At 46.9% G+C, this 22,292-nt stretch overlaps 1 protein-coding gene across 2 annotated transcripts in view; it reads left to right on the top strand.

The window, feature by feature from the left end:
• LOC137628841 (centrosomal protein of 19 kDa-like) overlaps nucleotides 1-22,292 on the top strand; it is a 54,241-nt gene that overhangs the window by 990 nt on the left and 30,959 nt on the right. The window lies entirely within an intron of this gene.

Below are 22,292 nucleotides of genomic sequence, written 5' to 3'. Positions count from 1 at the left end.
ACATTCTGGCTAATAACCCCCTACGATGCCCTTCAGACTGCCATATTATTAGCTATAGGGTAGAAAATAAGGGAATTATTGGGCATGATTTTCATATTACATACACCCCATAGTACAAGTTTGGAGGCATGTGTATGATGGCAGGGTGTTGTTAGGCCCCACCCCCTCAATAGATAAGTAGGTAAGTCCAAGGCTTGTAGGTTAGGATAGGTGGGGAAGTTTAGGTTAGATGGTGCATTATGCTCGTGTTCCTGTTCGTCTTATACAAGGGCTCTGAAACATGCATAGTACATATTTGTTATCACTAACAGTCCCACAAAAATCTGTAATAATAAACAACATTCGAAGATTATTTACAAGGATATGTTCTAGATCTTGACCAGAACTAGACCTCACCACCTAACGTAATCTAAAGTGCTTGAAGTCATTGAGAATACAACCTACCCTAACCTAATTTACCAGGTTGTTACTTTACGAAGAACGCCATAATTTATTGAAAACAGAATCATTCACTCCATCCTAACATTGTGCATCATGGCCTGCAAAGCATGGAGGCCTCTCTATCTCCTCTTTAGCTTAAGACTTGATCACATATTCCTTACTGTAAAGTTGGGAGGTATGGCTTGAAGGCACATCTGTTTCTCCTCAAGAATATAGGGTATTTAATTTTTACCCATTTTATTATTTCATAAGGGAGCCATTTATCCGTAGAATAGACTACTTAATGGATATAGAGTAGCCTGAGGTCTGATATTGTCTTAAAAGGATTGTAGCTCCCACAGGCATTAATTACATGCAAAGCTATTATTGAGCAACTGAGGAAAATATTTTATGAAATGGCTGAAGTATGAAAATATCAAGTAATTAAGCTTTATAATATAGGAACCTTTAATCGATTCCGAACATAGATAATGGTTATGTAACATGAAAACTAGAAAAGCTTCCACAAGAGCTCAAGAATAATGCATCTTCAATAAGCAACCATGACCTTTCCTAACAACAATGCATAATTTTCAATATTAAACTTACCCGATAATCATGTAGCTGTCAACTCCGTTGCCCGACAGAATTCTATGGAGGGATACGCCAGCTATCACAATACTAGAAGGGGGTGTACTTACCAGCGCCACCTGTGGCCAGGTACTATAGTACTTCTTGTTGACACCTCCTCAATTTTTCCTCTGTCGTGCTTCCGGCAAGACGTTCTGGGATACGCTTATGATCTTGGAGTATTTTCACGGCTTTTGGTGAAGTATTTCTCTCAGATTTCGGCTGTCGCTTTACTGGAAAACTTCTATATTAGCTTAGATAGCTATTATTTAGTCCTGATTAACGGTTAACGATCTTTTGCTTGATTTTGAAACCCCACTTGGCTAACTCTTTTGATTCAAGATGTCTGACATTTCACAAGCCCCCACCCATAGACGATGTAGGTCTTGTAATAGGCGTATTCCGAAGGCCTCGGTAGATCCTCACACCGCTTGTTCTGACTGTAGGGAAAGGCCCTGTCAGTTAGAAGATCGATGTGAGGAATGCGCCGGACTTTCGGAACTTGATTTTGTCCGTCTTCTTAAGTATTCAACCAAGTTAGAGAGAGAGAGAGTTAGGAGGAGTTCTTCTCACTCTTCACTTTTTTCCTCACCTCATGATCCCCTACCTTTTCCTACCCCTGTAGTGGCTACCCCCGAACCTACTATTTGCCCTCAGCCTGATATGTCTGTTGTTTTGCGTGCCATTCAGGCCTTAGGTGACAAAGTAGAGTCAGTGGTTAGTGATCATAAGTCTCTTATGGCCGAAGTCAAGGAACTTAAGGTCAAGAGTGCAGTGGGTGGTATTAGTGCCAGTGCTGTGACGAGTGCTAGTGTCAGTGCAGTGCCAAGTGCTATTGTCAGTGTCAGTGTGGTGCGTGAGGATACTTCTGTGCGTGCCAGTCGTCCTCCCAGTCCGGGACCTCTTGCAAGCTCCCAAGCCCAGGGGAGAAGCAATGTCGAAGGGCAAAAGGGTTCGGCAGGCCTTGATCGGCGCACAGATGTATCCTCGGTGGTTGCGGGCGTGTCTTCCAGAGACCGTCACTCCCACCTGCAGACGATTGAGCCCGTCTTTTACTCGTCTGCTGATCAATTGTCAGGGAAGAAACGCTGGACTCAGGTCTCAAGACCACTCAAACGCAGAGTCCAGACCTCAAGAACTCAACCGGGCTGCAGTCATTGGATCAGCTCTGACTCGCCGCAGTCATCAGTTGAATGCACTCCGCCTAAGAGGAGTAAGGTTCTGCCACAACAGATCTCTGCTGTTAAGGCTTTACCTCAGCAGACCTTAGTGTCTGCCGACCCCAAGTTGACTCTACTGCAGTCCATGCAGTCACAACTTGCGGTCTTGATGCGTGAGTGTCAGACTGAGAAGGTTACACCTCCTCCTGCGATCGCTCCGCCTGACCGCAGTACTGCCTGCCAGGCGTACGATGTTGAGGCTCCTCAGGATACCTTACCACGTTCTGAGTTTACTGTTTCCAGTGGTGTGCAGCTCCCTCCGCCTTCCTTAAGGCAACCTCAGCAATGGGAACAGGAAGCTTATACCTTACTTCCTCCGCTTCCACTTGCAGTTCCACCAGTGAGGCAACACTCTCTTGAGGTACAACAACCTCTCCCATCCATGAGTCAGTCTCCTCAGCTCTCGCTGCAGCGAGCTCAACCCTCCTCAAGGCAAGCACCTCAACACCTTAGCCTTGCGCCTCAGGAACCTCAACTCGCGAGACAATTACTGCGTTCTGCGCAGCCACTACCTCATCGCTCACAGCTCACACCTCAGGAACCTCAACTCGTTCCTCAGGAACTTGCTACTGCGCATCCGCCAACCACTCAGCAAGCGCAACCCTTGAGTTCAGACACTCATGCCAGGAGTCAGCCTCCTCCACCCATGCGCCTACCTTCTGCTACTTCTTTTGATCAGCCTTTGCAGACTGAGCCTCAAGTGTTCCCTCAACAGAGTCTTGAAGAGGAAACCACAAATATTGTTGTTCCAGCTCGTGCTGACTCTGCTGTTCAGCATACCTTACCGATCTCTTCGCTACACTCTGGTGATGAGGTGTCTGATGATGAGGCTGCACACCTGGATCCCTCATCAGACGTGGATGAATCCAAGTCTTCTCCACCTTCTATTGACTTTCGTAAGGTCTTGGCTCTTTTTAGGGAGGTATACCCAGACCACTTTGTCTCTGCTATCCCCCGCTCTCCGCCATCTGAGTTTTCGCTGGGCATGCAGCCAGCTAAGTCAACTTATACTAAGCTCGTCTTAGCAAGGTCCTCTAAGAGAGCGTTAAGGATTTTAGGGGAGTGGTTGCAGTCTAAGCAACAACTTGGAAAGACTTCGTTCATGTTTCCTCCGACTAAGCTCACTTCTAAAGCGGGCGTTTGGTATGCCACAGGAGAGGAGCCAGGCTTGGGAGTACCTGCCTCTGCCCAGGCTGACTTCTCAAGTCTGGTAGACTCTCCTCGTAGAACAGCAATGAGGCGCTCTAAGGTTTGCTGGACCTTCTCAGACCTTGATCACTTCCTGAAGGGTGTTTTTAGAGCATTTGAGATGTTCAACTTCCTAGACTGGTGCCTGGGGGCCCTCAGCAAGAAGACCTCCCCTGCGGACAAGGATTCTGCCATGCTCTTAATGTCCTGCATGGATAAGGCCATTAGAGATGGATCTGGCGAGCTTGCTTCGATGTTTGTGTCAGGGGTTCTTAAGAAAAGGGAGCAGCTTTGTACCTTCCTTTCCTCCAGCATCACACCTTGTCAAAGGTCTCAACTCCTTTTCGCTCCGCTCTCGAAGTTCCTTTTTCCCGAAGAGCTTGTTAAGGACTTGTCTGCTGCCCTGATACAAAAGGACACACATGATCTTGTGGCCTCATCGGCTCGTAAGACTAAGGTTGCTACCTCAGTCCCCAGGACTTATCGCACCCCAGTGGCTGATACTCCTGCTACGAGGTTCATACCGCCCTTTCGTGGTAGAGCCCCCAGCCGAGGAAGCTCCCGTCCAGACTCTTCCAGGAGCAAGTCTAGGAAAAGTTCCAAGGATTCTAAAGGAAAAAACTGACTCTCCGCATCTCCAGACAGCAGTAGGAGCCAGACTCAAGTTCTTCTGGCAAGCCTGGGAAAAGAGAGGTGCAGACGCCCAGTCTGTCAGTTGGCTGAGGGAGGGTTACAGGATTCCATTCTGCCGCAAACCCCCTCTGACCACATCTCCCATCAACCTCTCTCCCAACTACAAAGAAGAGGACAAGAGGCTAGCGTTGCACCAGGAGGTGTCGCTCCTTGTACAGAAGAAGGCAGTGGTTATAGTCCGGGACCATCAATCCCCGGGCTTCTACAACCGTCTCTTTCTGATGGCCAAGAAGACAGGAGGTTGGAGACCGGTGCTGGACGTCAGCGCGCTCAATGCGTATGTCATCAAGCAGACGTTCACGATGGAGACAACGAAGTCGGTCCTAGCAGCGGTCAGGCAGGAGGACTGGATGGTCTCGTTGGACCTGAAAGATGCCTACTTTCACGTTCCTATTCATCCAGACTCCCAACCTTTCCTGAGATTCGTTTTTGGAAAGGTTGTCTACCAATTCCAAGCCCTGTGTTTTGGCCTAAGCACAGCTCCTATGGTGTTTACGCATCTGATGAGGAATATAGCAAAATTCCTCCACTTATCGGACATCAGAGCCTCCCTTTACTTAGACGACTGGCTGTTGAGAGCCTCCACGAGTCGTCGCTGTCTGGAGAGTCTCAACTGGACTTTGGACTTAATCAAAGAACTGGGTCTGTTAGTCAACATAGAAAAGTCTCAGCTCATTCCCTCCCAATCCATTGTGTACCTGGGAATGGAGATTCGGAGTCAGGATTTTCGGGCTTTTCCATCGGCCCCAAGGATAAGCCAAGCCCTAGATTGCATCATGAGCATGCTGAAGAGGAGCAGTTGCTCGGTGAGACAGTGGATGAGTCTCACAGGGACCCTTTCATCGCTGGCCCTGTTCGTCGAGCTAGGGAGACTCCACCTCCGCCCTCTTCAATTCCATCTTGCAGCTCATTGGGACAAGGGTTTGACTCTCGAAGCAGTCTCTATCCCAGTCACCAAAGAGATGAAGACCACTCTCTTGTGGTGGAAGACCAATCTCCTTCTCAGGGAGGGCCTATCGTTGGCTATTCAGACCCCCAATCTTCATCTCTTCTCAGATGCATCGGACTCGGGCTGGGGTGCGACCTTGAACGGACAGGAATGCTCGGGAACGTGGAACGAGGAACAGGGAACGCTCCACATCAACTGCAAGGAGCTACTAGCAGTTCATTTAGCCCTGCTGAACTTCAAGTCCCTCCTGCTAGGCAAGGTGGTGGAGGTGAACTCAGACAACACCACAGCCTTGGCTTACATCTCCAAGCAAGGAGGGACCCATTCGAGGAGCCTATACGAGATCGCAAGGGACCTCCTCATTTGGTCAAGAAGTCAAAACCTCACTTTAGTCACGAGGTTCATTCAGGGCAACATGAACGTCTCAGCAGATCGCCTAAGCAGAAGGGATCAGGTCATTCCCACGGAATGGACCCTCCACAAGAGTGTGTGCAACAGACTTTGGACCTTGTGGGGTCAGCCTACCATAGATCTGTTTGCCACCTCCATGACCAAGAGACTTCCGCTGTACTGTTCCCCAGTTCCAGACCCAGCAGCAGTTCATGTGGATGCTTTTCTGCTGAACTGGTCCCATCTCGACCTTTACGCATTTCCACCGTTCAAGATAATAAACAAAGTCCTTCAGAAGTTCATCTCGCACGAAGGGACACGGCTGACGCTGGTTGCTCCCCTTTGGCCTCCAAGAGAATGGTTCACAGAGGTACTTCAATGGCTAGTCGACGTCCCCAGGACTCTCCCTCTAAGAGTGGACCTTCTACGTCAACCTCACGTAGACAGGTTGCACCCAAACCTCCACGCTCTTCGGCTGACTGCCTTCAGACTGTCGAAAGATTCGCTAGAGCTAGAGGCTTTTCGAAGGAGGCGGCCAGCGCGATTGCCAGAGCAAGAAGGGTTTCCACTCGTAGAGTCTACCAATCTAAGTGGGAAGTCTTCCGGAGCTGGTGTAGAGCCAATGCAGTATCCTCTACCAATACCTCTGTGACCCAAATAGCTGACTTCCTATTACATCTTAGGAATGAGAGATCCCTTTCAGCCCCTACGATTTAAGGGTACAGGAGTATGTTGGCTTCAGTTCTCCGCCACAGAGGTTTGGACCTTTCTTCCAACAAGGACCTTCAAGACATCCTTAAGTCTTTTGAGACTTCTAAAGAGCGTCGTCTATCCACTCCAGGCTGGAACCTAGACGTAGTCTTAAGGTTCCTTATGTCACCTAGGTTCGAACCTCTCCAGTCAGCTTCCTTCAAGGACCTTACCCTCAAGACTCTTTTTCTCGTCTGCCTTGCAACAGCTAAGAGAGTCAGTGAGGTTCATGCCTTCAGCAAGAACATTGGTTTCACGACCGAATCTGCAACATGTTCTTTTCAGCTCGGATTCTTAGCTAAGAATGAACTTCCTTCACGTCCTTGGCCTAGATCGTTTGAAATACCTAGCCTCTCCAACATGGTAGGTAACGAGCTAGAGAGAGTTCTTTGCCCTGTCAGAGCTCTCAAGTATTATCTTAATAGGTCTAAACCTATTCGAGGACAGTCAGAAGCCTTATGGTGTGCCATCAAGAAACCTTCGAGGCCCATGTCCAAGAACGGGGTTTCGTATTATATAAGGCTTCTGATTAGAGAAGCCCATTCTCACTTAAAGGAGGAAGACCTTGCGTTGCTGAAGGTAAGGACCCACGAAGTAAGAGCCGTAGCTACTTCGATGGCCTTTAATAAAAACCGTTCTCTGCAGAGCATAATGGATGCAACCTATTGGAGGAGCAAGTCAGTGTTTGCATCATTTTATCTTAAAGATGTCCAGTCTCTTTACGAGAACTGCTACACCCTGGGACCATTCGTAGCAGCGAGTGCAGTAGTAGGTGAGGGCTCAGCCACTACATTCCCTTAATCCCATAACCTTTTTTAACCTTTCTCTTGAATGCTTTTATTGTTGTTTTTATGGTTGTTACGGTAGGCTAAGAAGCCTTCCGCATCCTTTTGATTTGGCGGGTGGTCAATTCATTCTTGAGAAGCGCCTGGGTTAGAGGTTGTGTAGAGGTCCTTTAGTAGGGGTTGCAGCCCTATATACTTTAGCACCTTTGAGTTGATTCAGCCTCCAAGAGGAACGCTGCGCTCAGTAAGGAAGACGAACTTAAAAAAGAGGCAGAGTAACGGTTCAATTCGACTTCCTTACCAGGTACTTATTATTTCATTGTTATTTGAGATAACTGTTATATGAAATATGGGATACTTAGCTATCCTTTAATCTTGTACACTGGTTTTCACCCACCCCCCTGGGTGTGAATCAGCTACATGATTATCGGGTAAGTTTAATATTGAAAAATGTTATTTTTATTAGTAAAATAAATTTTTGAATATACTTACCCGATAATCATGATTTAATTGACCCTCCCTTCCTCCCCATAGAGAACCAGTGGACCGAGGAAAAATTGAGGAGGTGTCAACAAGAAGTACTATAGTACCTGGCCACAGGTGGCGCTGGTAAGTACACCCCCTTCTAGTATTGTGATAGCTGGCGTATCCCTCCATAGAATTCTGTCGGGCAACGGAGTTGACAGCTACATGATTATCGGGTAAGTATATTCAAAAATTTATTTTACTAATAAAAATAACATTTTTCAATATTAAACTTACCCGATAATCATGTAGCTGTCAACTCCGTTGCCCGACAGAATTCTACGGGAGGGATACGCCAGCTATCACTATACTAGAAGGGGGTGTACTCACAAGCGCCACCTGTGGCCAGGTACTACAGTACTTGTTGTTGACGCCACCTCACTTTTTCCTCTGTCGTGCTTCCGGCAAGACGTTCTTGGATACGCTTATGATTTTGGAGTATTGTTCACGGTTTGGTGAAGTATTTCTCTAAAATTTGCAGCTATTCGCTATACTGGAAACTTCTATATTAGCTTAGTTAGCTTTTGGAATTAATTTGATTAATTATGGTGACGAAGAGAGTATGAACTCTCTTTCACCTTTAAATGGCCGACCCTTCCCTTAGACGGAAGTGTTGGTGTCTAAGAGAGTATAGACTCTTTCTTAATTTTGCTTAACAAAAGTTATAGATTTATTTTATATCTCTCCGCCTTTTATAGGCCTCTTCGATTAACTTCCTTTTATTATAAACTTATTAAAATTTTTATATTTGTTTATATTCGACCTTTCCTAATAGTAGGCGGTCTTTTCTTGGTACCGAAGTTAATTAACATTGAGCCCGTCATTTCGGTTTTACCTGTTAACATATTTTGCTATTTTAATGTTTTTGAAAGAATTTCTTTGATAGTCTCGTACTGTTTTCAAAGTTGAACTAACGTTTTGTTTTGTCTCTGCAGTTGTTGACGTTCAGAACGTTCAACTTGCGCTCTATCGTCACGATAGAGAGAGAATTTTCACGGTGTCACGTTGCAGTAAGAGTAACCGTGTCTAGCGTTTTGTTCATTCTTTCTTAACTTAATGGTTTTAATTCTAATAAATTGGGAAATATTTCAGTTTTTTCCTTTAACAATAATATGTTTTAACGATATATATGATTGGGCTCTTCTCTCAGGTTCTAAGTCAAGAGAGAGAGAGAGAGAGAGAGAGAGAGAGAGAGAGAGAGAGAGATAGATAGAGACGGAGGGAGAAAGAGAAGGATAAACGTTTCGTTCAAGCGAGTAACGTTGTTATCGTTTTTGCTCTTCTCCCTAGTCTCTTTAGGGGAAGAAGGTAAACGTTTCTAGAGTTTTTTCTTGTTCTCAAGCTTTATGCGGTGAGAGATTTTAAACGTAGTTTATTTGATCTAGTGTTTAGTCTCTTTCCAGCCACTGAATTATTTATCTTTCATTAGATTTTTCTGTTACATTGTAATTCTGATTTCGCAATTACTAACTTTTGAGAAAGGATAGAATTGCGTGTTTCAGGTACAAACCACTTAAAGTTTCGTGTTCAGTGAAATAAGTGCAAACAGAAAATCAAAAGTGATAAGTGATTAGCGCAAAGTGTGTCAGTGTTGTGCGTGAGGGTACTTCTGTGCGTGCCAGTCGTCCTCCCAGTCCGGGACCTCTTGCAAGCTCCCAAGCCCAGGGGAGAAGCAATGTCGAAGGGCAAAAGGGTTCGGCAGGCCTTGATCGGCGCACAGAAGTATCCTCGGTGGTTGCGGGCGTGTCTTACAGAGACCGTCACTCCCACCCGCAGACGATTGAGCCCTTATTTTGCTCGTCTGCAGAAGAAATTTCGGGGAGAAAACGCTGGTCTCAGGTCTCAAGACCTCTTAAACGTAAAGTCCAGACCTATGCCAGACGTACGAAGTTAGAGTTCAACAACCCGGATGCAGTCATTGGGTTAGCTCTGACTCTCCTCAGTCATCAGGTGACTGCACACCTCCTAAGAGAGGTAAGGCGATGCCTCTACAGACCTCATCTTCTATTAAGGCTTTGCCTTAACAGACCTTATCGTCTGTTGATCCCAAGACGACTTTGCTGCAGTCCATGCAGTCGCAGCTTGCGGTCTTAATGCGTGAGTTTCAGGCTGAGGTTACCACCGGTGTGCAGCAACCTCCGCCTCCTCCTGCGAGAGCTCCGCCTCCGCAGTCCAGTCTGCCAGGCGTACGAAGTTGAGGTTCCTCAGGCTACCTTACCGCGTTCTGAGTTGCCAGTTACCAGCGTTGTGCAGCAACCTTAACCTTCCTCAAGGCAACCTCAGCAATGGGAGCAGGAGTCTTATGCCTTACTTCCTCCGCTTCCGCTTGCGGTTCCACCAGCGAGGCAACAATCTCTTGAGGTACGACAACCTCTTCCATCAATGAGGCAGCCACCTCAGCACTCGCTGCAGCGACCACCTTAGGCTAGCACCTCAGGAACCTCAACTCGCGAGACAAGAACTGCGTTCTGCGCAGCCGCTACCTCAACTCTCGCAGCTCACACCTCAGGAACCTTAACTCGTTCCTCAGGAACCTGCTACTGCGCATCCGCAACCCTTACAGCAAGCGCAACTCTTAAGGCAGCAACCTCATGCTATGAGTCAGCCACCTCAACGCATGCATCTGCCATTTTTTCCTCAACTTGAGCTTCTTCCCATTCAACTTGGGAATAACAAATGACAATAATAACACCTCATTACTTTCATAACTTGCATTTGTAATCATATACATGTATGCCTACACAAACATTATGATAATGGAGGTTATTTGTATTACTTATATAAAAATATATATGTATTCCTTGCAATATATTTTTAACAAATCGCAAAATATGGCAAAAATATCTTCTAAACAAAAAATGAATCATGAGTTATGAATGTAAGGTAATATTATGTTGATATTAAACCCCATGCAAGCATGCATGAAGTAATGCAGTGTTGCCAACAGGGCGAGTTTCCCTTTCCTGAGGTGAAGTAGATTATAGTACATTTAATCTACGATTATCATGCCGACTATCAAATTCATCAACAAAACAGTCTAAATCAATTCCCTCGGCACGTGCACTTTCAATGAACGGTAATGCGATATTACTCACTCTAGCACTGGTCATGGAATTTCTGAGAAATGTTACACGCCATGCAACACGCTCTGCTTAACTTACAGCATGCTCTACATACAGCATGCTCTGCATACAGCATGCTCTGCATACAACATGCTCTGCATACCTTACCGCATGCTTCTCAGTCACACATCTTTGGTTGTTGCCAACTCACTAGACTGTCAAGCAGTTTCATAACGTTGCCTTCTAGTCTGCTGCTTTTGCACCAGTGAAACCCTCACTGAGAGAACTTAGCTTTTCTCGGATATGGTCCCTGTAGATGAGAAAGTGCTTTTCTCCCTCCTTCTGATATTCCCTTGAGGACTCTGTCATTTGGAGAGGAGCCTTTAGCTGCGTAGCCTCCTATGGACTTTTATTTAAGCATAACATGCTTCCAGGGAAGGTAATGGTTCCACTTCAGTCGCTAATCCCGTCTATTACCACACCTGCTCCCATAGACCTTGAGCTGTGTTGCAAGACATGCAGTCCAAGCTTAGTCCTTGTTAGAGGATTTTTTGTTTACGGAGTCAATGTGTCACTGGGAAGACGTTCAACAACCAGCAGAAGTGACTTGTTGTGACGCAGTGCGGCAACCTCAGCAACCCGATAAGGAGTTGTCTGTACGACCCAGACAGTCTAGACAGCTTCGGGTTGTCACTGTACTTCCTCGCTTCCCCATGGTTGACAGTTCACAGACTGTGCAGCAGTACCATGATCTTGTGTCCGGCTCCGTCAGACGACTGGCTTTTAAGAGCTCCCACAAGTCGTCGCTGTCTGGAGATTCTCAAATGGACTATGGATCTGACCAAGGAACTGGGCCTCCTGGTCAATTTTGAGGAGTCTCAGCTCGTCCCATCCCAGACCATTGTCTCCTTGGGTATGGATCTTCAGAGTCGAGCTTTTCGGGCTTTTCCGTCGGCCCCAAGGATCTTCCAAGCCCTAGAATGCATCCAGAGCATGCTGAGAAGGAACCGATGCTCAGTCAGGTAGTGGATGAGTCTAACAGGGACACTTTCATCGCTGGCCCTGTTCATCGTGTTAGGGAGACTCCACCTCCCCCCCCTTCAGTATCATCTAGCTGCTCACTGGATAAAGGACATGACGCTAGAGACGGTCTCAGTTCCTGTTTCCGAAGAGAGGAGGTCTTCTCTCGCGTGGTGTAAGAACAGCTTTCTTCTCAAGGAAGTCTTCCTTTGGCTGTTCAGAAACACGACCGCCGTCTCCTCTCGGACGCATCAGACACGGGCTGGGGTGCGACTTTGGACGGACAAGAATGCTCGGGAACATGGAATCAGGAGCAAAGGACACTTCACATCAATTGCAAGGAGTTGTTGGCGGTTATTCTGGCCTTGATAAACTTCAAGTCCCTCCAGCTTAACAAAGTGGTGGAGGTGGACTCTGACAACACCACAGCCCTGGCTTACATCTTCAAGCAGGGAGGGACTCTTTCGTGGAAGTTGTTCTAGATCGCAAGGGACCTCCTCATCTGGTCTAAAGATCGAAAGCTCACGCTGGTAACGAGGTTCATTCAGGGCGGTATGAATGTCATGGCAGATCACCTCAGCCGGAAGGGTCAGGTCATCCCCACAGAGTGGACCCTTCTCAAGAATGTTTGCAGCAGACTTTGGGCCCTGTGGGGTCAGCCAACCATAGATCTGTTCGCTACCTCGATAACCTAGAGACTCCTGTTGTATTGTTCTCCGATTCCAGACCCAGCAGCAGTTCACGTGGATGCTTTTCTGCTGGATTGGTTCCATCTCGACCTGTATGCATTCCCGCCGTTCAAGATTGTCAACAGGGTACTTCAGAAGTTCTCCTCTCGCAAAGGGACACGGCTGACGTTGGTTGGCTCCGCTCTGGCCCGCGAGAGAATGGTTCTTAGAGGTACTGCAATGGCTGGTCGACATTCCCAGGACTCTTCCTCTAGGAGTGAACCTTCTAAGTCTACCTCACGTAAAGAAGGTACACCCAATCCTCCACGCTCTTCGTCTGACTGCCTTCAGACTTTCGAAAGACTCTCAAGAGCTAGGGGCTTTTCGAAGGAGGCAGCCAGAACGATTGCCAAAGCAAGGAGAACATCCACTCTCAGAATCTATCAGTCTCAAGGGGAAGTCTTCCGTAGCTGGTACAAGACCAATGCAGTTTCCTCAACCAGTACCACTGTAACCCAGATTGCTGACTTCCTGTTATATCTAAGGAAAGTAAGATCCCTTTCAGCTCCTACGATCAAGGGTTACAGAAGTATGTTGGCAGCGGTTTTCCGCCACAGAGGCTTGGATCTTTCCACCAACAAAGATCTACAGGACCTCCCTAGGTCTTTTGAGACCTCAAAGGAACGTCGGTTGTCCACTCCAGGCTGGAATCTAGACGTGGTCCTAAGGTTCCTTATGTCATCAAGATTTGAACCTCTCCAATCAGCCTCTTTTTAGGACCTCACATTAAAAACTCTTTTCCTCGTGTGCTTGACAACAGCTAAAAGAGTAAGTGAGATCCACGCCTTCAGCAGGATCATTGTTTTCACATCTGAAACGGCTACATGTTCCTTGCAGCTCGGTTTTTGCTAAACGAGCTTCCTTCACGTCCTTGGCCTAAGTCGTTCGAGATCCCAAGCCTGTCCAACTTGGTGGGGAATGAACTGGAGAGAGTACTTTGCCCAGTTAGAGCTCTTAAGTACTATCTAAAAAGGTCTTAACCTTTACAAGGACAATCAGAAGCCTTATAGTGTGCTATCAAGAAACCTTCTTTTCCAAGTTCTAAGAACTCAGTTTCTTACTATTCAGGCTTCTGATTAGAGAAACACATTCTCATCTGAAGGAAGAAGACCTTGCTTTGCTGAAGGTAAGGACACATGAAGTGGGAGCTGTGGCTACTTCAGTGGCCTTCAAACAGAGCCATTCTCTGCAGAGTGTTATGGATGCAACCTATTGGAGAAGCAAGTCAGTGTTCGCATCATTCTATCTCAAAGATGTCCAGTCTCTTTACGAGTACTGCTACACCCTGGGACCATTCGTAGCAACGAATGCAGTTGTAGGCGAGGGCTCAGCCACTACATTCCCATAATCCCATAACCTTTTAACCTTTCTCTTGAATACTTTTTATGGGTTGTACGGTCGGCTAAGAAGCCTTCCACATCCTTGTTGATTTGGCGGGTGGTCAATTCTTTCTTGAGAAGCGCCGAGGTTAAAGGTTGTGATGAGGTCCTTTAGTATGGGTTGCAGCCCTGTATACTTTAGCACCTTTGAGTTGATTCAGCCTTCCAAGAGGAACGCTGCGCTCAGTAAGGAAGACGATCTTATTGAAGGCAGAGTAACGGTTCAAGTCGACTTCCTTACCAGGTACTTATTATTTCATTGTTATTGTGGATAACTGATTATATGAAATACGGGATACTTAGCTATCCTTTAGTCTTGTACACTGGTTTTTCACCCACCCCCCTGGGTGTGAATCAGCTACATGATTATCGGGTAAGTTTAATATTGAAAAATGTTATTTTCATTAGTAAAATAAATTTTTGAATATACTTACCCGATAATCATGATTTAATTGACCCACCCTTCCTCCCCATAGAGAACCAGTGGACCGAGGAAAAAGTGAGGTGGCGTCAACAACAAGTACTGTAGTACCTGGCCACAGGTGGCGCTTGTGAGTACACCCCCTTCTAGTATAGTGATAGCTGGCGTATCCCTCCCGTAGAATTCTGTCGGGCAACGGAGTTGACAGCTACATGATTATCGGGTAAGTATATTCAAAAATTTATTTTACTAATGAAAATAACATTTTTCTTCACATTTTTAATGATAAGTATGTAAATAATTACTCATTGCCTCCTCGTATTCCTTATGGAAAAATACAAAATTAAAGTTGTGCATTAGACTATTATACATTTCCTTTTTCCTCCCCTTTATCTTGCTATTATACATTAACTTGCTATGGGACTGAAACCCCCCCCCCCCCCCATCTCCCCTAAAGCATTCAATAGAATAATATTTTCCTTACTGTAAGTTTGGAAGGTATAGCTAGGAGGCGTAAATCTATTTACCTTCTCAAAAATCAAGTAGATAAAGTGATTTAATTTATGAATATTCCTTTGCATGGGAGCCATTTATCAATGGAAGAGACCATATCATTTGAGGGTTTGCTATGCAAATTTGAGTACTGTATTCACTGGATGGGTGGTAGTAGCCTATTGCAAACGTCCCTGACTGCTGATCGGTGGACTGGGGTTCGAGTCCCGCTTAAGGTTGAGGTTGCTGTGGCCTGATTGGTAACGTCTCTGCCTGGTGTTTGCTAGTCGGGGGTTCGAGTCCCGCTCAGACTCGTTAGTGCCATTAGCGTCTGCAACCTTACCATCCTTGTGAGCTAAGGTTGGGGGGTTTGGGGGAGCCTATAGGTCTATTTGCTGAGTCATCAGCAGCCACTGCCTGGCCCTCCCTGGTCCTAGCTTGGGTGGAGAGGAGGCTTGGGTGCTGATCATATGTATATATGATCAGTCTCTAGGGGATTGTCCAGATTGCTAGGGCAATGTCACTGCCCCTTGTCTCTGCCATTCATGAGCGACCTTTAAACCTTAAGCTTGATAGTTTCTTTAGTGTCAGCAACCTCACCATCCTTGTGAACTAAGGATGCCGAGTTTTAGGGAGTATATGGATCTACCTGCTGAGTCATCTGCAGCCATTACCTGGCCTTTCCTGGTCCTAGTTTGGTTGGAGAGGCGGCTCGGGTGCTGATCATATGTATATATGGTCAGTCTCTAGGGCATTCTCCTGCTTACTAGGGCAATATCACTGTCCCTTGCTTCTGCCATTCATGAGTAACATGTAACCTTTAAAAAAAAGCCATTATTGTACAATATTACACATGAGGTTGAAAATTAGTATATGTAACAGTATCAATTTCAATGTAATCTCCCCTTTTTCAATATTAAACTTAGCCGGTGATCATATAAGCTGTCAGCTCTGCTGCCCGACAGAAAAACCTAAGGACAAAATACGCCAGCGATCGCTATACAGGTGGGGGTGTACATCAACAGCGCCATCTGTCGAGCAGGTACTCAAGTACTCCATGTAAACACAGAACCAATTTTCTCTCTGTCGTGCCACCGGCAAGACCTACTAAATACGCTGTTGCTTACTGGATTGATTTTCACAGATTTTGGTGAAGTACTCATTTCTAGTTTTTAGCTTTCGCTTTGCAGAGGTTATCTTCAATACTTCCTTGCATTCTTTGATTGAATTTTGGATTATTTGTTGACGACTTGGATAGATTTTGAATTTCCCCTTTGACTAATTCAAGATGGCTGACCCTTCTCAAGTCCCTAAATACAGGAAGTGTAGTGCTAGGGACTGTTCAAGGCGTCTTCCGAAGGCCTCTATCGATCCTCACACCATTTGTTCCAATTGTCGGGGTAAATCCTGTCAATGGGAAGATCGGTGTGAGGAATGCGTTGGGCTTTTGGAATTCGATTTTCTCGAATTCCTTAAATATTCACGTAGGCTAGAGAGAGATAGAGTCAGGAGGAGTTCATCTCGCTCAGTTGATTTTTCCTCTCCCCATGCCCCACAACCTATTCCTTCCCCTGTAGTGGTTGCTCCTGATCCCCCTTCTAGCACTCAACAACCTTCGATGGCAGATATGATGCGTGCCATCCAGGCTCTGGGTGAGAGAGTCGAGTCATTGGCGAGTGACCGTAACCAACTCATGGCAGACGTCAGGGAGTTGAAGGGTAAGAGTGCAGTGGGTAGTGACCTAGTGAGTGGAAGTGTTGTGAAAAGTGTTAGTGTTGCGCTTGAGGGTGCGTCTGTTCGTGCCTGTCGTCCTCCCAGTCCGGGACCTCTTGCAAGCTCCCAAGCCCAGGGGAGAAGCAATGTCGTACGACCAAAGGGTTCGACAGGCTTTAATCAGCGGACAGACGTTCCCTCCGTGGTTTCAGACGTATCTTGCCAAGATCGCCCCACCCACAAGAAGACGAGAGAGCCCATTCATTCCTCGTCTGCGGAAGATGTTTCTCGGCAGAAACAATGGACCAAGGTCTCACGACCTCTCAAACGCAAGGTCCCTTCCGCGCAAGTCCAACGGCCCAGTTGTAGCCACTGGGTCAGTTCGGACTCGCTGCAGTCTTCAGATGACTGCACACCTCCTACACCTGCTACTGTAGACCCTAAGTGGGCTTTGCTGCAGACCATGCAGACACAGTTGTCATCGTTAATGCAGGACTTTCGTGCGGAGAAGGTTGACGCTGCACCCGTTAGCCTACAATCATCCACGGTTGTGCGTCCAGTTGACGCTGAGGCTACCTTCTCCCGCACTCCAGCTGTGAGAGTCCCGCCACCCATGCGCACTGTACCCTGCCAGCCGCATGTTGACGTTCGCCGACGCACGGAACCCTCCGTTGACGTTCGCGAGTTACAACAACAACCTAAGTTGTTTTGTTTTGACGCGGTGCGTCAACCTCCGCAGCCCACTGTGGTTACCCCTACTCGCCCACAGCAGACTATACAGTCGGGAGTAGACGCTTTGCGCCCCCGCGCAACTATGGTTGTTGCCTGCTCTCAGACTGACCAACAGTTCCATGACGTTGCGTCCAGTGCAGTCACGCATGCACCCGTGCTGCCGGACTCAGCTGACCAGCCAATGCCTACTCCTTTGCCGCTTCCTCTTCAGCATTCAGACGATGGACTCTCTGATGATGACGACGCTGCACACCTTGACGACCCGCACACGGACATCGACGAACCCAAGACCACGCCTCCCTCCCTGGACTTTAGAAAAGTACTTGCACTGTTCAAGGACTTGTATCCAGATCAGTTTGTTTCTGCGGCCCCACGCTCACCTCCATCTGAGTTCGCTTTAGGCACGCAGTCATCCGCGCCTGCCTTTACGAAGCTCGTCCTCGCCCGCTCGTCCAAGAGAGCTTTAAGGGTGTTGGGAGATTGGATGCAGTCCAAAAAGCACCTGGGGAAGACAGCATTCTTGTTTCCCCCTGCGAAACTCGCTTCCAGATCGAGCGTCTGGTATGCCACGGGAGAAGTTCTCGGCTTGGGAGTTCCTGCCTCTGCCCAGGGCGACTTCTCAAGTCTAGTAGACTCTCCCCGCAGGCTGGCAATGAGACGCTCCAAGATTTGTTGGACTCCTTCAGATTTAGATCATCTGATGAAAGGAGTGTTCAGAGCGTTCGAAGTGTTCAACTTTTTGGACAGGTGTTTGGGAGCGTTGAGCAGGAAGACCTCCCCTTCTGACAAGGAAACTTCCATGCTCATTATGTCCTGCATGGACAAGGCCATACGGGACGGTTCCAGTGAGCTTGCGGCTTCGTTCGTTTCGGGGGTCCTCAAGAAACGAGAAAACCTTTGCTCCTTCTTGTCAGCTGGAGTAACTCAATGTCAGAGGTCGGAGCTTATGTTTGCCCCTCTCTCGAAGTGCCTTTTCCCAGAGGAGTTGATCAAGGAGATTGCTGCCTCCTTGATTCAAAAAGACACGCATGACCTGGTTGCGTCATCTGCACGCAAAGCCACCCCTTTGCCTTCCGTGTCTAGACCCAGGATGGATACTCCAGCGTCAAGATTCATTCCGCCCTTTCGTGGCAGAGCCTCCACCAGAGGAGGTGCTCGTGCCGAAGGGAAACGTGGGAGCAAGAAGAAAGGTACCAAGTCCTTTAGAGGCAGAGTCTGACTGCCACATTCTTCAGACAGCAGTGGGAGCCAGACTCAAGAACTACTGGCAGTCCTGGGAGAACAGGGGCGCAGATGCACAATCTGTGAAGTTGCTCAGAGAGGGGTACAAGATCCCATTCTTGCGCAAGCCCCCTCTAGCAACGACTCCCATCGACCTCTCTCCCAGGTACAGAGAGGAGGACAAGCGACTAGCTTTGAAGCAAGAGGTGTCTCTCTTACTAGAAAAGGGAGCGGTAGTCAAAGTCCGGGACCATCAATCCCCGGGCTTCTACAACCGTCTCTTCTTAGTGGTAAAGAAGACAGGAGGGTGGAGACCGGTGCTAGACGTCAGTGCTCTGAATGTCTTTGTCACCAAGCAGACGTTCGCCATGGAGACGGCAAAGTCTGTTCTAGCAGCGGTCAAGAAGGAAGACTGGATGGTCTCTTTAGACCTCAAGGACGCTTACTTTCACGTCCCCATCCACCCAGATTCCCAACCTTTTCTAAGGTTCGTTTACGGGAAGGTTGTCTACCAATTTCAAGCCCTGTGCTTTGGCCTAAGCACGGCGCCTCTTGTCTTTACGAAACTGATGAGGAATATTGCCAAATTCCTGCATTTAGCAGACATCAGAGCCTCCCTCTATTTGGACGACTGGCTTTTAAGAGCTTCGTCCAGTCGTCGCTGTCTGGAGAATCTAAAGTGGACTCTAGATCTGACCAAGGAATTGGGTCTCCTGGTCAATATGGAAAAGTCCCAACTGGTCCCATCCCAAACTATAGTGTACCTAGGGATGGAGATTCACAGTCAAGCTTTTCGGGCTTTTCCGTCGGCCCCCAGAATAAGTCAAGCCCAAGGATGCATCCAGAACATGCTAATGAAGGACCGATGTTCAGTCAGACAGTGGATGAGTCTGATAGGGACGCTTTCATCACTGGACCAGTTCATTGCATTAGGGAGACTGCGCCTCCGTCCCCTTCAATTTCACCTGGCTGTTCACTGGAGAAAGGACAAGACGCTAGAAGCGGTCTCGATCCCTATTTCCGAGAAGATGAAGTCATCACTGACCTGGTGGAAGGACAACATCAACCTCAGAGAGGGTCTGCCACTGACTGTTCAGACCCCCAACCACGTTCTCTTCTCGGACGCATCGGACACGGGCTGGGGTGCGACATTAGACGGTCGGGAATGCTCGGGCACCTGGAACGCGGAGCAAAGAGCGTTACATATCAACTGCAAGGAGCTACTGGCAGTTCATCTGGCCTTGAAAAGCTTCAAGTCCCTCCTTCTAGGCAAGGTGGTGGAGGTGAACTCCGACAACACCACGGCCTTGGCGTACATCTCCAAGCAAGGAGGGACCCATTCTCTGAAGTTGTACGAGATCGCAAGGGACCTCCTCACCTGGTCAAGAGATCTAAACCTGTCTCTAGTAACGAGGTTCATTCAAGGCAACATGAATGTCATGGCGGACCGCCTCAGTCGGAAGGGTCAAATCATCCCAACAGAATGGACCCTTCACAAGAATGTATGCAAGAGACTTTGGGCCACATGGGGCCAACCTACCATAGATCTCTTTGCAACCTCAATGACCAAGAGGCTCCCAAATTATTGCTCGCCAATCCCGGACCCAGCAGCAGTTCATATAGATGCCTTTCTACTGGATTGGTCCCATCTAGACCTTTATGCATTCCTCCCGTTCAAGATTATCAACAAGGTACTGCAGAAGTTCGCCTCTCACGAAGGGACAAGGTTGACGTTGGTTGCTCCCCTCTGGCCCGCGAGAGAATGGTTCACCGAGGTACTGCAATGGCTAGTGGACGTTCCCAGAACACTTCCGCTAAGAGTGGACCTTCTACGTCAGCCACACGTAAAGAAGGTACACCCAAGCCTCCACGGTCTTCGTCTGACTGCCTTCAGACTATCGAAAGACTCTCAAGAGCTAGAGGCTTTTCGAAGGAGGCAGCCAGGGCGATTGCTAGAGCAAGGAGGACATCTACTCTTAGAGTCTACCAGTCGAAGTGGGAAGTCTTCCGAAGCTGGTGCAAGTCAGTATCAGTATCCTCAACCAGTACCTCTGTAACTCAAATAGCTGACTTCCTTTTATATCTGAGGAAGGAAAGATCTCTTTCAGCTCCCACGATCAAGGGTTACAGAAGCATGTTGGCAGCAGTCTTCCGTCACAGAGGCTTAGATCTTTCCAACAACAAAGATCTACAGGACCTCCTTAAGTCTTTTGAGACCTCGAAGGAGCGTCGTTTGGCCACACCAGGTTGGAATTTAGACGTGGTACTAAGATTCCTTATGTCAGAAAGGTTCGAGCCGCTACAATCAGCCTCCTTTAAAGATCTCACTTTAAAGACTCTTTTCCTCGTCTGCTTAGCTACAGCTAAAAGAGTCAGTGAGATACACGCCTTCAGCAGGAACATCGGATTTTCATCTGAAACGGCTACATGTTCTTTGCAGCTTGGTTTTCTAGCCAAAAACGAACTACCTTCTCGTCCTTGGCCGAAATCGTTCGATATTCCAAGCCTTTCTAATTTGGTTGGAAATGAACTAGAAAGAGTCTTGTGCCCTGTTAGAGCTCTTAAGTTCTATTTAAAACGAACTAAACCTTTACGAGGACAGTCAGAAGCTTTATGGTGTGCTATTAAGGAACCTTCTTTACCTATGTCGAAGAATGCAGTTTCCTATTATATTAGACTGTTGATACGAGAAGCTCATTCCCATCTGAATGAGGAAGACCATGCTTTGCTGAAGGTAAGGACACATGAAGTTAGAGCTGTCGCAACTTCAGTGGCCTTCAAACAAAACAGATCTCTGGAGAGTATAATGGACGCAACCTATTGGAGAAGCAAGTCAGTGTTCGCGTCTTTTTATCTTAAAGATGTCCAGTCTCTTTACGAGAACTGCTATACCCTGGGACCATTCGTAGCAGCGAGTGCAGTAGTGGGTGAGGGCTCAACCACTACATTCCCCTAATTCCATAACCTTTTTAATCTTTCTCTTGAAATGTTTTTTATTGTTGTTTTTGGGTTGTCCGGAAGGCTAAGAAGCCTTTCACATCCTGGTTGATTTGGCGGGTGGTCAAATTCTTTTCTTGAGAAGCGCCTAGATTAGAGGTTTTGATGAGGTCCTTTAGTATGGGTTGCAACCCTTGATACTTCAGCTCCTAGGAGTCGCACAGCATCCTATGAGGATCGCGAGGCTCAGTAAGGAAGACGTACTTAAAAAGGCAGAGTAATTGTTCAAGTCGACTTCCTTACCAGGTACTTATTTATTTTATGTTTGTTATTTTGAATAACTGCTAAAATGAAATACAAAATACTTAGCTCTTAATAATGTAAACATGTAATGCTGGTCTCTACCCACCCCCCTGGGTGTGAATCAGCTTATATGATCACCGGCTAAGTTTAATATTGAAAAATGTTATTTTTATTAATAAAATAAATTTTTGAATATACTTACCCGGTGATCATATATTAAAGGACCCTCCCTTCCTCCCCAATAGAGACCCAGTGGACCGAGGAGAAAATTGGTTCTGTGTTTACATGGAGTACTTGAGTACCTGCTCGACAGATGGCGCTGTTGATGTACACCCCCACCTGTATAGCGATCGCTGGCGTATTTTGTCCTTAGGTTTTTCTGTCGAGCAGCAGAGCTGACAGCTTATATGATCACCGGGTAAGTATATTCAAAAATTTATTTTATTAATAAAAATAACATTTTACAGCACATAACTAGGTATGCTGTGCTGCATTCGGTGTATATAACTTTATGCTTTTGCAATCTAGTTAAGATGCATTCACACTTGTATAACTTTAAATGCCCCTTGAAAGTACAAAAAAAAACATTGAGTTTGTAAGACCAAATTACAACAATTGCATATTTGGTTGAATAGGGGAGAAGAAATTGAGAGTTGTTTGTCTTTTCTGTTTGGTGTCATATGGACTGTGAATATTTAGCTATATTTGGTGTTATATAACTATTAATATTGTTA

This window comes from Palaemon carinicauda, chromosome 36 (genome assembly GCF_036898095.1).
Source record: "Palaemon carinicauda isolate YSFRI2023 chromosome 36, ASM3689809v2, whole genome shotgun sequence".
Classification (NCBI taxonomy): domain Eukaryota; kingdom Metazoa; phylum Arthropoda; class Malacostraca; order Decapoda; family Palaemonidae; genus Palaemon; species Palaemon carinicauda.
This window is presented reverse-complemented; position numbering and strand designations above follow the sequence as displayed.